Raw genomic sequence first — 13,216 nt, 5'->3', positions numbered from 1 at the left:
GTGTTCAACCTGCTGCAGAGGAGAAAGGAGCCCTGTCTGGTGGGCAGTTACCACCATCTACAGACCCCCCTCAGACCCCAAATCTGCACCTGCCCCTCCCTCCCCCCCCAGCTCCAGGAGGAGGAGAGAGCCTGGACAGGTTTCTGCTCACTTGGCTGCAATTTATGAATCCATGGATCAGATTTCCCCCCCTTGGCATTCCTCCTGCTGAGCCTGAGTGTGGGAGCAGAGGAGGAGAGGCCTGTCCAGGGGTGCAGAGGAGGAGAGACCTGTCCAGCGGTGCAGAGGAGGTGATGCCTGTCCAGTGGTGCAGAGGAGGTGAGGCCTGTCCAGCGGTGCAGAGGAGGTGAGGCCTGTCCAGGGCTGCAGAGGAGGTGAGGCCTGTCCAGCGGTGCAGAGGAGGTGAGGCCTGTCCATGGGTGCAGAGGAGGTGAGGCCTGTCCATAGGTGCAGAGGAGGTGAGGCCTGTCCAGGGGTCAGAGGAGGAGAGGTCTGTCCAGGGGCAGAGGAGGAGAGGCCTGTCCAGGGGTGCAGAGGAGGAGAGGCCTGTCCAGGGGTGCAGAGGAGGAGAGGCCTGTCCATGGGGGTGCAGAGGAGGTGAGGTCTGTCCAGGGGCAGAGGAGGAGAGGCCTGTCCAGGGGTGCAGAGGAGGAGAGGCCTGTCCAGGGGAAAGGAGAGGCCTGTCCAGGGGTGTAGAGGAGGAGAGGCCTGTCCAGGGGTGCAGAGGAGGTGAGGCCTTTCCAGAGGAGTGGCAGAGTAGGAGAGGCCTGACCAGGGGTGCAGAGGAGGAGAGGCCTGTCCAGGGGTGCAGAAGAGGAGAGGCCTGTGCAGAGGAGGGGCAGAGGAGGAGAGGCCTGTCCAGGGGTGCAGAGGACGTGAGGCCTGTCCAGGGGTGCAGAGGAGGTGATGCCTGTCCAGGGGTTCAGAGGAGGTGAGGCCTGTCCAGGGGTGCAGAGGAGGTGAGGCCTGTCCAGGGGGCAGAGGAGGAGAGGCCTGTCCAGGGGTGCAGAGGAGGTGAGACCTGTCCATGGGTGCAGAGGGGTGAAGCTTTTCTGGTGGGGGGTTGCAGAAGAGGCCCATTGGGTGGTGTAGAGGAGGTGAGGCCTGTCAGGGAAGGGTTGTGCTGCAGGCGAAACCTGTCCAAGGTAGTGCAGAGGAGGTGTGGCCTATCCAGAACTGGGGGGTGCAGAATAGGTGAGGCCTGTCCAGGGGGGTGCAGAGGAAGTGAGGCCTGTTTATTGGGGTGTAGAGGTGGTTAGGAATGTCCAAGGGGTGCAAAGGAGGTGAGACCTGTCCTGTCGGGGGGAGGTTAGAAGAGGTGAAGCCTGTCCAGGGGGAGGCACAAAGAAGGTGAGGCCTGTCAGGCAGGTGCAGAGGATGAGAGGACTGCCCATGGGATGTAGAGGGGGTGAGGCCTGTTTGGAGTTAGGTGCAGAGGAGGCGAGACCTGTCTCAGGGGATGCAGAGGAAGCAAGGCCTGTCCAGGGTACTTAGAGGAGGTGAATGAGGCCTGTCCAGGGGGGGTGTAGAGGAGGTGAGGCCTGTCCATGGGTGCAGAGGGGGAGAGGCCTGTTGAGGAGGGTGTAGAGGAGGTGAGGCTTGTCCTGTGTGTGGGTGGTTCAAAGGAGGTGGGGCCTCTCCAGGAGGGATGCAGTGGAGATGAGGCCTGTTCGTCCAGGCGGGGTGGTCGAGAGCTGAGTTTAAGTTTGTTAATTGTTGTCCCAAGAGATTTGTGGAATGAGTGTAAGTTGCTTGTAAACTGGCCAATTGAAGAGCCACAGAGTGAAGCGCCTAAAAATATTTTATTAGATAGTACAAGAGATTAATGCAGAGTTACAGACAATATTGTAAAGGCGAAGACCGGGTAAAAGAGGGCGCATCTTTTAGCGTTGCATCCAGAGGTTAGTTCACATATCCAGCAAAATGTGAGGGGATGCATACTAACATTCCGGAAGAGATTTTGTTTTACGCAAAGTTCGGTAGTGAGAATTTTGTTACTAAGCAGAAAAATATCAAAGAAAAAATAATGAGCGCTCAGACAAAAATGTTCCAAATGGGTGACGAAAGTGCTTCTCACGGATTGTATTCTCGTTTTGATTCTGGGTTTGTTGCTGGTGTGAATGTGGATGTGCACGGCGTTGGTGTGCAGAGTAATGATGTTCAGTATGTGCAAGGAGGAAATGTTGTTCCTCTGGGTCAGGGCCGGACTGGGAACCCAAACCAGGCCTGACAATTTTGACGGACCAGCCCCCTGCCTCTTTTGTTGCTGGGGGTGATATAGCAGCACCAGAGCAAAACCAGCCCCCAGTAACAAATACGTTTCCCAGCACTGAAGAATCAGCCCCGACTCTTCCAGCCCCTCGGGGAAACACCCGAAGCCCGTTACGGCCAGTCCGGCCCCCACTCTTCCAGGCCCCCGGGGAAACACCCGAAGCCCCTTACGGCCAGTCCGGCCCTGCTCAGGGTGTAGGTTTTACTGACAGTGGCAATTTAAATACCTCAAACACTAATAATGTGGAGAATAAGACACGCTCCTTGCGATGTTTGCAGGAAGCTGTGAAACTGGAACATGAATCAGATGGCCAGAATGGGATGTCACAGTCAATGGTCCCAGCCCAACTGGCCTCTGTGCCGAGCATGCAGAATCAAAGGCAGATATATTGGAGCATGCCTTCAGTCCCGATGGTCCCACAGCCCAGTGCAGAATAGAACGCCAAATTCTCAACAAATTTAGTATTTCAACAAAATACTTCAGTGATTAATAAGGATTTTCCACAACTTCCACCTACACTAGGAGTTTCTACTGGACTGAATCAGACTCAATGACGGTGCCTGAGACGGGAGAAGGATTGCATGCTTGGTGCAGTCCTATAGGTCACCCAGAGCGGCCCTTTTGTAGAATAAGTAAATGGGAATCCAGCATCTCTTTTAATCAATAAATGTGCCTCCCGTTCCACAGTCAGACTGACGGGAGCGCCCAACCCACCCTTCTTGGGAAAGGAGGCCAAGTTGTAGGCATTTCTAATAAACAGCTAATAAGCTATCAGCAAATGTTCCCGTACAAATTGGGTCAATGATGAATGGCCACAAACTTAAACTGTGACTAAGATCCAGTTATTATGTTAGGGAATTACCTTGTAAAATGACTTGTGGCTTTTAGGTGAAGAGTCACAATTCAATATTCATTTTGTAGGTGTGGTTTATTAAATTACATTTTGTTGTGCCGTTTTCATGAACATTCATTGATTGCTGTCATTTTTGGTACACAGACAAAATATCGATTTTTTAATATCGATAAGCAAAAATATCGAAGTTTAAATATCGATATACAAAAATATCGAAGGTAAGTAATATCGACAGTCTAAATATCGATATTGGTATGATATCAGTAATATCGAAGTTGTAAATATCGATGTTAATAATATCGAAATTAATAACTTTGATGTTACTAATATCTATTTTTAAATAAATTTAGTGTATATTATATTGTATTAATTATGTTTTATAATTTTTTTTAATGTTATTTTATTAAATATTGTGTTTTACTACTGTAGCGGGTTGTGGGTTTATAGGGGAATAGGGTGGGAAGTAATTTAATTATGTTAAATTAATTATTAATTATTAGGAATTATTAATTAATTAATTGAGAATTAATTTTAAATTATTTTAATCAATTTATTAATTGATAAATATGTTCTGTAGCGGGTTATGGGTTTATAGGGGAATAGGGTGGGAAGTAATTTAATAATAATTAATTAATTGATATATGTTTGTACATATTTTAAATAATTAATTGGTAATTAATTTCTATTAATTAGTTAATTAATTATTATAATTTTTTATCATATTTATAATTATTAATTAGTTGGTAATTAATTATTATTAATTATTTTATTAAATTAATTAAACTAATTTTTATATATAGTATTTATTGTTATTAATTAATTAATTGTGCAAAATAATATTAATTAATAAATTAAATTAATTACAGCAAATGTGCTAATATATTTATTTTATTGTTGTTGTTAATTAATAATTAATTGGTAATTAATAATATTAATTAATTGTGGGTACAGGGGTATTTTTAGGGTTCAGGGTCAGTTTTCAGTTCATGGGTGCAGGGGTATTTTTAGGGTTCAGGGTCAGTTTTCAGTTCATGGGTAAAGGGGTATTTTTAGGGTTCAGGGTCAGTTTTCAGTTCATGGGTACAGGGGTATTTTTAGGGTTCAGGGTCAGTTTTCAGTTCATGGGTAAAGGAGTATTTTTAGGGTTCAGGGTCAGTTTTCAGTTCATGGGTAAAGGGGTATTTTTAGGGTTCTGGGTCAGTTTTCAGTTCGTGGGTAAAGGGGTATTTTTAGGGTTCAGGGTCAGTTTTCAGTTTGTGGGTAAAGGGGTATTTTTAGGGTTCAGGGTCAGTTTTCAGTTTGTGGGTAAAGGGGTATTTTTAGGGTTCAGGGTCAGTTTTCAGTTTGTGGGTAAAGGGGTATTTTTAGGGTTCAGGGTCAGTTTTCAGTTTGTGGGTAAAGGGGTATTTTTAGGGTTCAGGGTCAGTTTTCAGTTCATGGGTAAAGGGGTATTTTTAGGGTTCTGGGTCAGTTTTCAGTTCATGGGTAAAGGGGTATTTTTAGGGTTCAGTGTCAGTTTTCAGTATTTGGGTTAAGGGGTATTTTTAGGGTTCTGGGTCAGTTTTGGGTTTTTGGGGTACAGTCGTACAGGGTAAAAATTAAATAACTTTAAATTAAATCAATTAAATGAAATTATAAAATATAAAATTACATTAAATTATTACGTTTTTAATTTATTTTAAATGTATATGTATTAGTATTAATTTTTTTATTATGTTTTAATATTTTTATTTAATATTTGTAACATTATATGTATTTTATAATTATTTTAACATTATTATTAATACATTTAAAAAAACGATATTTTTAATTCCGATATTTTTGTACTACGATATTATTTTTTCGATATTTTTGTACTTACCTTGTTAGGGATAGGATTCCGATATTTTTGACTTCGATATTTTTGTCCCGATATTTTTGTATGTCGATATTTTTGGTTTCGATATTTAGTCAGACATTCGTCATTTTTACCTCATCATGAACCATGTCAATAATGTGTTCTCTCTGTCTAAAAACTTAAGAACGTTTCCTTGATTTTTAACTAAGCAGATTCTATGTCAGTTTGCTATTTGATATTATAGAAAAACGTTTTCTTATTTCTTAGCACCCATTTGTTGTGGTGGTCTGTCTATTGACTTTACATTGAGAGTTATTTCTGATTCTGGCTTTTCATATACTTTAGAGGTTACCTTTATGTGATTCTCCTGCAAATATTATGATAATTATTCCTCTGACTGAGTAACCATGTTTATGCCTTCAGTAATTATTTGAAAGCTTTAATATAGCTTTGAAGCTTGTTGTAGCTCCAAAGGCAAGGGCCTTTACCAAGGGAGCGGTCCTTTAAGGGGCTGTACTGCCTGCTATGGCTGACAAGGTCATTACACTGTGGGATGCAGGACCACGGCGGTTAATTGTTGAACATTCACAGCAATAGCTATTAAAGGAGGCTGAAGTCAGCCCCTGGTTCTCCCTGGGCTCGGTTGTTTTGTAAATCCAGGACGGTATTTGTAAAATGTGATGAAGTGTGATTGTCGTCTGATGCTAAATTATTTCTTTAATTCCTTTCAAGGTATTCTGGGATGACAGGCAGTGCAGCGTGGCTGCCACCCTTGGGGGAACAAAAAAAATAATTGTCAGGTAAGGATTCCTATAACTCTATGTTTCCTTTTCCCCTGTTTCTTCTTTCTCTCTTCCCTGTCTTGATCTCTGTTTTTTTGTGTCTTTACTTCAACTTTTGACTCTCTCTGTGCACTATTCTTGTTGTTATCAAACTTCTGATAATAATATGATGGAGCCACATTCCACTCTTGGAACATGTTGGGGGTGCAGTGCAGGCCCAGTTCCTTTTTAGGTCAGTTTTGCCCAGCAGTTCCTTACCTATTATCACATTTGTCTCCTCCTCTACACCACGTGATGGCGGTTCACCCGGATTATAGTTGCAACGCTGTTGTGCGTCTACTGCGTTTAGAAAGTGACTGTGATTTTAACATTTTATTGAATCATTGTGTGCGTTCTAATGGAGGAATGTTTTAAAAACTATTATAATTGCTTACTTGTGTGGGGTTACTGCATTCTTTCCGGGCACTCTTCTGCTTTTTTTCTTCATCTCAGGGGGGTGAGGGGCGTGTGCGGGCTTCTTCCCCGGTCCACCACAGCTCGCCAATTGTGTGGAGGGAAGTGAGTGTTTCACTCTTGCTGCTCTACTCCACTTCCTGTCCCAGATCGATGGGCAGCGCTCTAGTTGCTACTGACTGGCCCAGCTATTTAATCTGAATGCCGGGCTGGAAGCGCAGTGAACGCACGCAGCAGGCGCGCCAAAGGCACGCATGTCTGTGTCCATCTGTGCCAAGTTTACGCCTTGTGCCAGGGACGCTGTCCTTTTTATTGTAGACCCTGGTAAGTCCCTTGTTTACCCGAGAGGACAGCTCTTGGAGATTCAAGGAGAAAAGGATAGAAGGATGTGCACTGCAGGTCGATGGACTGGGAGCATTGGGCTATATGAGTATGTTAACTGTAAGACAGTCATTCCATTGGATGGTAGCTAAAAAACTCAAGGGGAAACGTGGCAGCCCTACCCTTACCGGCCTCCCAGACCCAGAGGAATGTTTAATCAGGACTTCAGCAATCGGATGGAGCCTTATTTGGCTAGATCCAATGTCACTCTTTTGGGTGATTTTAACTTCCATTTGGAGAAAACTCTGTGCTCTGAAACGCAGGTTTTCCTGGAAACGATGGACTCCTGTGGCCTTCCTCAGGAGGTGAGGAGCCCCTCTCATACGGCGGACACATTCTGGACGGGATCTTCTCTAACGATCCGAGGATGGAGGTGAAAGATCCCATCCCACTCTCTTGGTCTGAACAAACGCCATCCCATTTTTTATGCGAATTGCAGAATCCCACACAGATCCCAATTTTAAGAACAGGGTGAAGATGAAGAGAAACCGTAGCCGTATAAATAAGGAGGGTCTTCTAATTATTGCTGTCTCCCCCACCTGGCTCCTGGCGGCTCTGGACTCTTTTGCCCTTCTTAAGGAGCATTATGTGGCCAGAAAACGCCCTTCGGCGCCCTGATTCTCTGAAAGGTTGAGAAACCTTAGGCAGGTATGCCGACAGCAGGAAAAAATATGGCGCCGTGAGCTTATCCCAGCCGAAAGGGACCTGCATAAACTCAGATTGAAGGAATATAGGCTAGCTATTAATTAGGAAAAGGTCATCTACCATCCCAAGATGACGGAATCCATCAAATCCCACAGGGAACTCTTCACTGTGATTAATTCCCTCCTAGCCCCCTCGGCCTCTGCCAACACCGAGGTCTCCCAGGAGCTATGTGATAAAAAGGCATGCTTTTATACTGACAAAATCAAGGACATATATTCCTCCCTGGAGATATCCAATGTCGGAGGGTCAAAGGCCGATCGTCCTTCGGATTCTCTGGTAGCTCCTCCAAAGGATTGCCGCTTGAGCGCCTTTCCCCCCATACTTTAGGAAGACACGGAGTGGATGGTAAGAGGAATTAGATCTGGCTTCCCTATGGAGCCCTGTCCCCTGAAGATCCTGAATCTAGGAATGGAGGCTACTGTTCCTACTTTGACCGTAGTTCTTAAAGCCATTATTACTTCTGGCCAGTATCCCACTGCCTGGAAAATGGCCGTGGTTAAACCGCTCTTAAAGAAGCTTTCTCTAGATCCAGCGGAACTAAAGAACTACAGTTAAATTTCCTGTTGCCCGTCCCAGCTAAAATCTTGGAGAAACACCTGAATCTCCATCTTAGCACCTATCTGGAGGATCATCAGTTGCTCGATGGCTCGCAACATGGGTTCAGAAGTGAGCACAGTACCGAGACGTTGCTAACAGTTGTTTTTAACAACATTCGACAACAGGTCGACGCAGGTCACACCACCTTACTGACCCTTCTGGACCTAACGGCAGCCTTCTATACTATCTCTCCCCTTAGATTGTCTGGGAGGCTCCGGGAAATAGGGATTGAGTGTTCCGCCCTTATTTTGCTTACAACTTTCCTCACGGAACAGGCTCAAAGAGTTACAATGGGTGAATTCCTTTCTGCTCCTAAACTGCTGTTCTGCGGAGTTCCCTAGGGATCCTCATTGAGTCCCACCCTTTTAACCTTTATGTAGCCCCGCTTGCCAGGGTTGTAAGATCTTTTGGCCTAGAAGTGTTATCCTATGCTGATGACACTCAAATCATGATTACCATCCCTGAGAGTGTTGAAGCTTCAGCAGAAAATTTTAAAAGCTGCATGCAGGCCGTAGCTGCATGGATGGTAGAGAACTATCTTAGACTCAATGGGGATAAAACTAAGATTTTACTTTTCGGAGACAATCAGGAGATTTGGTCCAGGGCCTGGAGGCCAGATACGCTTGGATCTTGCCCTCGCCCTGGCCTCAGTGCCAAAAATCTAGGCATCATGGTTGATACCTCCCTCTCCTTGGGCCCCCAAATAAATAGAAATCTCCACCTGCTTTGGAATGATAAGAACTCTCAGAAAGATATGTCAATTTCTCTCCCCCTCCACGTGGAAACAGGCAGTGATGGCCCTTGTGTTGTCCAGATTGGATTACTGCAATGCCCTTTATGTAGGGATCAATAAGGGTCTCCTACACCGACTCCATCTTGTGCAGAATGCTGCTGCCAGGCTGGTGATGGGCCTTCCTAAATTCGACTCTGTTGCGGCTACCATCAAGAGCCTTCCTTGGCTTCCTTTGGGTCGGAGAATTGAGTTTAAAGCCCTGTGTTTGGTGCACCTTTTATAATATGGGGTCATAAGGCATTAAAAAACAGTTTCGGAGATATGTCCCTGGTAAGCAGTTAAGATCTTCCAGCAAGAATTTGGTGACTGTGCCTAGATTCAGAAAATCTAGATGGGGGAGGTCCTTTTTGCTGGCTGCGGCCAATTTGTTGAACTCCCTCTTTCAATTTGGATTCTGGAAACTCATTCCTCATTCCGTAAGGCCTTGAAGACCTGGCTCTTTACCAATATGAATTTGTAAGCTCTCTATCTATGGACACCCCTGATCATGATCCCTATCCACAGCGCCTAGAATCCCTCTTGTCTAAGTTGACAGAATTTGTAGTATGGTCATTTCATCAAAGGATTTGAATGAACACCATGTGGCAATATTTTTGGGGGGTGTGCAGGATGCTCAGGCCACATGGGTGGGTGGGGGCAGACGTGTGAAGGTGTCAGGCGGAGATCCAACGAAGTCTTTAAGTCACTTTCAATTTTTTTCGTCTTTCCCAGGAAGAAGGCGGCAAGTTCTTTGCAGTTAGGCTGCAGATTAAACCCAGAAAGCAGGTTGGGGCTGCCTGTTAGATTGCAATTTAACGAGTTCAAACAGTTTTTTAGGTCTATTTCTGGAATTGTTTAGCTATTTCCTAAAGATGTTTGCTTTTGAGCTATGTATGTGTTTGATGTAAATGATTCTTAGAGATCTCAATTGCTGGAGGTGTTCAAGCGAGGAGTAGAATCTTAGATTGCATCTTTCCGCGTTTAGACTACCATTGTACCAAGGCTCGGAGTCTTCGGTGGACACTCTTTTTAGTTGGAGGGGTGCCATAGAGTCTAGAATGTTTGTCATTGAATTAGTGTAATGATCAGTAAGGTCCTAGGCATCTGACATGTCCTCGGGAGGGGGAAGGATATAATTACTGATAGATGTCAGTTCATTCAGGTTTATGTTTCGAGAGTTCCTTTTCCAGTGTCTGTTTTTTTATGTGAATCTTTTTTGAGGACAGTGATTCAGTGATGAGCAAAGTGATACAGTGGTGGTCTGTCTAATCACATGGAATGATAGATTCAAGTTGAATGGATTTAGCTTTAGAGATAATTAGATCCAAGGTCGCTTCCAGGTTCTGGGTAGGACTTTTGCATATTTGGATCAAGTTTAGATCAGCTAGGAAGGTTTTTAGGCTACTCACTGATTGGTCATCAGGTCATTCCAGTAGAGGTGGAAGTCGCCAAGGAAGATTTGGGCGCAGTATACACCCGGAGTTGGTTGTGATGATTTCCATAATTTGTTCAATGGATGGGAGGTTATCTCCTGGAGGGTGGGTAAACGCATGCAGTTTGTATCGAGGCCTACCTTTACTCAGGATATCGATGCCTAGATATTCACACGAGATGAGAGCAACGTTTTGTGCTTGCTTCACAGAGAGATTTTTGCAGTGAGTAGAGGGGTTACCTCCACAAGGTCTGTTTGGTCGACCTAATCTGATGATGTCGTAGCTGGACGTTACTAGAATGTCGAGCGTTGGTATGAAGGAGTCATTTAGCCAAGTTTCAGTCAGGACTATAAGGTCAAGATCATAAGTAAGGATAAGGTCAGCAATATGCACTGCGTGTTTAGATGTCGATCTGCAATTGAGTAGCGTACATTTAAGGTGGGGTATGGCGACAGCGGAGGCAGCCTGAGTGATGGGAATTTGCTTGAAGTTGGAATTGTTACCTGCTCTGAGATTGGGCCTAGAATCTCTATGTGGATTCGACTGAAGGAGGAGGGAGTAAATATTGTTGTCCGATTGAGTATCTTTCATCCTGATGTGTCGAGTGGAGGCGTGGGGGTTGGATGTGCGGGGTGACATCCGACTAACGTGATTGTTATTGGATCCCCTCTGTGGTGGGATTACAAACATATTTAACTCTGGTAAGAAAAACTCTGCATTAATTCTACTTAACAAGGCTAAGATTTGGGACACTACATTATATAAAAGCATTCTCAAGTAAGGAAAAATGGTCCTATATTTCACCATCTGCCCGTGTGATGGAAAGACCCCCCCAGTCCACTATGCACTTCTTACTGTTTTGTACCTTTTATAAAGATATCCAGAGAATTGTTATAAAACCGCTTTTTTAACCAAGAGGCTTTTCCATTATAAACACGCTTTTAACTTATTATGTACTTTTGATAATGTAAAAACTGTTTCTTCTGTTATTACATTTATACAAAGGACGATTAGGAAAAGAAAGGATTTGTCACATCTGGATGCATTAATATCTGAAAACCTGATGACTGCCTTTAGTTGTGTCATTATTCCATAATGTTGATATAATCTATCATCCTAATCTCAAGTATGATTATGAATCATTTTTTTTCTTCCCCTTTTGTTATATGTTTGGATTTTGCACAAAAACACTTGTTTTGTACATATGCGATTTTTGCAGTGATAATTATCAGAGTACTATATATTGAATAAAGATGTGATGCCTGTTATGAAATACTGTTTTTTTAAATATGTAAATATTTGAAAACTGTTTATATTTATGTGTATATAGTACTTTCTGTCTAGTATGCTTTATGGTTGTATATTTTACACCGAATATAGCTGGTTTGACTTGACTTGACTATTGGATCGCTAAAGGGAGTGTCTATTCTTACCCATCGGCCTGGTGGGACACCAACAATTAGCGAGCTCGGAGGTGAGGGATATTAGGCTTTAAACCTCAGCCTTAAGTTGCTGAAGCTCTTGAGAGATCTCAGTGAGTTTGGCGTCATTAGTAATGTGGGAACAGGAGGTTGTGATGTGGGCCAGGAGGCCAGGTGAGACTGCTCCGGTTTATGGTGTTAGGGAGAAGCTGCGTTGGGAGAACCAGGGGAGGGGGGAATAGAGATGGAGTCATGATTGAGGAGTGGGGGTGTGGGACTCATAAACTGATCGATGAGTCGATAGGCACCATGTTATTGGTCATGTTCGGGGGTTCCGAGATAGCAAGTGTCAGTGTTTGGTCCAGAAAGGGTGTCACAGATGCATCCGTGCTGACAGCGGGGGCTCAGCACTTTCACCCATTCTTTTTAATCTACTCATGGAGCCCCTGGCAAACGCATTGAACTCGGCGAACATTCTATATCACATATATGCGGACGACGCCCAACTGTATATTTTATTTATTTATTTATTTATTTTTGCAATTTTTAAAGCGCTACAATTACCCATGGGTGTCTCGGCGCTAATGGCTAGGAGCTGATACCGGTGATTAGATCTCTAGGCAGAAGTTGAATTGATTTATAGTTAGTTATGTCGTTGAGAGAACAACCAAGTCTTTAGTTGCTTTCTGAAGACAATCAGAGATGGGCTGGTTTTTATATTAAGAGGGAGGGAGTTCCATAATTTAGCAGCAGCTATAGTAAAACATCTGTCTCCCCAGTTAACTTTCCTTGTTCTGGGTATCTGCAGCAGATGAGCCGTGTTGGAACGAAGCGTTCTGGGAGTTGCCAAAGGCTTAAAGGAATTTTTAAGGAATTTGGGTCCCGTGTTGTTTATTGCCTTGTAGACAATACAAAGGGCCTTGAACTTCGTGCGACTTCTGACTGGAAGCCAGTGCAATTGATCCAGATGTCCAGAGACCGAGCTGTATTTAGGAATGGTCAATAAGACTCTGGCAGCAGCATTTTGTATCATTTGTAATTTGGAAATAACCTTTTTTTGTGCATTGAGGAGGAGGGCATTGCAATAATCAGTACGTGAAAACACCAGCGTAGATATAAGTGTTTTGCCTGCAGTTATAGGAAGATATGGAAGAAGTTTCTTTATTTTCCTTAAGATGTTAAAAGATGATGATACTACAGCGTTCACGTGATGATGGAACAGGAGTTTGTCATCAAATATTACTCCCAAGTTTCTGACTTTGCTGACCGGTTGAGGTGGAGTTCCCAGTTCCTCTGGCCACCATAAAGGGGACCACAAAGGTTGAATACTTCCAAAGAGCATGACCTCCGTCTTAGATGAATTAAGTTTTAAGCAGTTGGAGGCCATCCAACTGCTAATGGCTCTCATACCGTCCTTGAAGTTTGCTGCAACATTAGGTCCATTTTTATGTATGGATAATACCAACTGAGTGTCGTCGGCGTAAGTTGTTAGGTTGATGTTATACTCTTTTATTACCCTCGCTAAGTCCGAAACATAGATATTAAAAAGGGTCGGACTTAGCGAGGAACCCTGAGGGACTCCACACGGAAGGCTGAAAGTAGGTGAAGTGAAAGCACCTAACTTGACTGCCTGCTTGCGGTCAGCCAGGAAGGATGTGATAAGATCTCTGGCTCTATGTTTGATACCAATGGCCTCGACACGGCCGATCA

At 44.0% G+C, this 13,216-nt stretch overlaps 1 protein-coding gene across 2 annotated transcripts in view; it reads left to right on the top strand.

The window, feature by feature from the left end:
• Positions 1 to 296: 296 nt before the first annotated feature.
• LOC147737416 (uncharacterized) overlaps positions 297 to 13,216 on the top strand; it is a 37,688-nt gene continuing 24,768 nt past the window's right edge. The window contains exons 1-2 of one of the 2 annotated variants that reach the window (XM_086934797.1): positions 297 to 402; positions 5,695 to 5,762. The gene's annotated coding sequence lies outside the window, so the exon portion shown is untranslated. Of the gene's footprint in view, positions 459 to 5,694; positions 5,763 to 13,216 lie in introns of both variants that reach the window. The other variant, XM_086934806.1, reaches the window with a different exon arrangement.

The sequence above is a fragment of the Lissotriton vulgaris genome, chromosome 1_1 (assembly GCF_964263255.1).
Source record: "Lissotriton vulgaris chromosome 1_1, aLisVul1.2, whole genome shotgun sequence".
In the NCBI taxonomy this organism is placed as follows: Eukaryota; Metazoa; Chordata; class Amphibia; order Caudata; family Salamandridae; genus Lissotriton; species Lissotriton vulgaris.
This window is presented reverse-complemented; position numbering and strand designations above follow the sequence as displayed.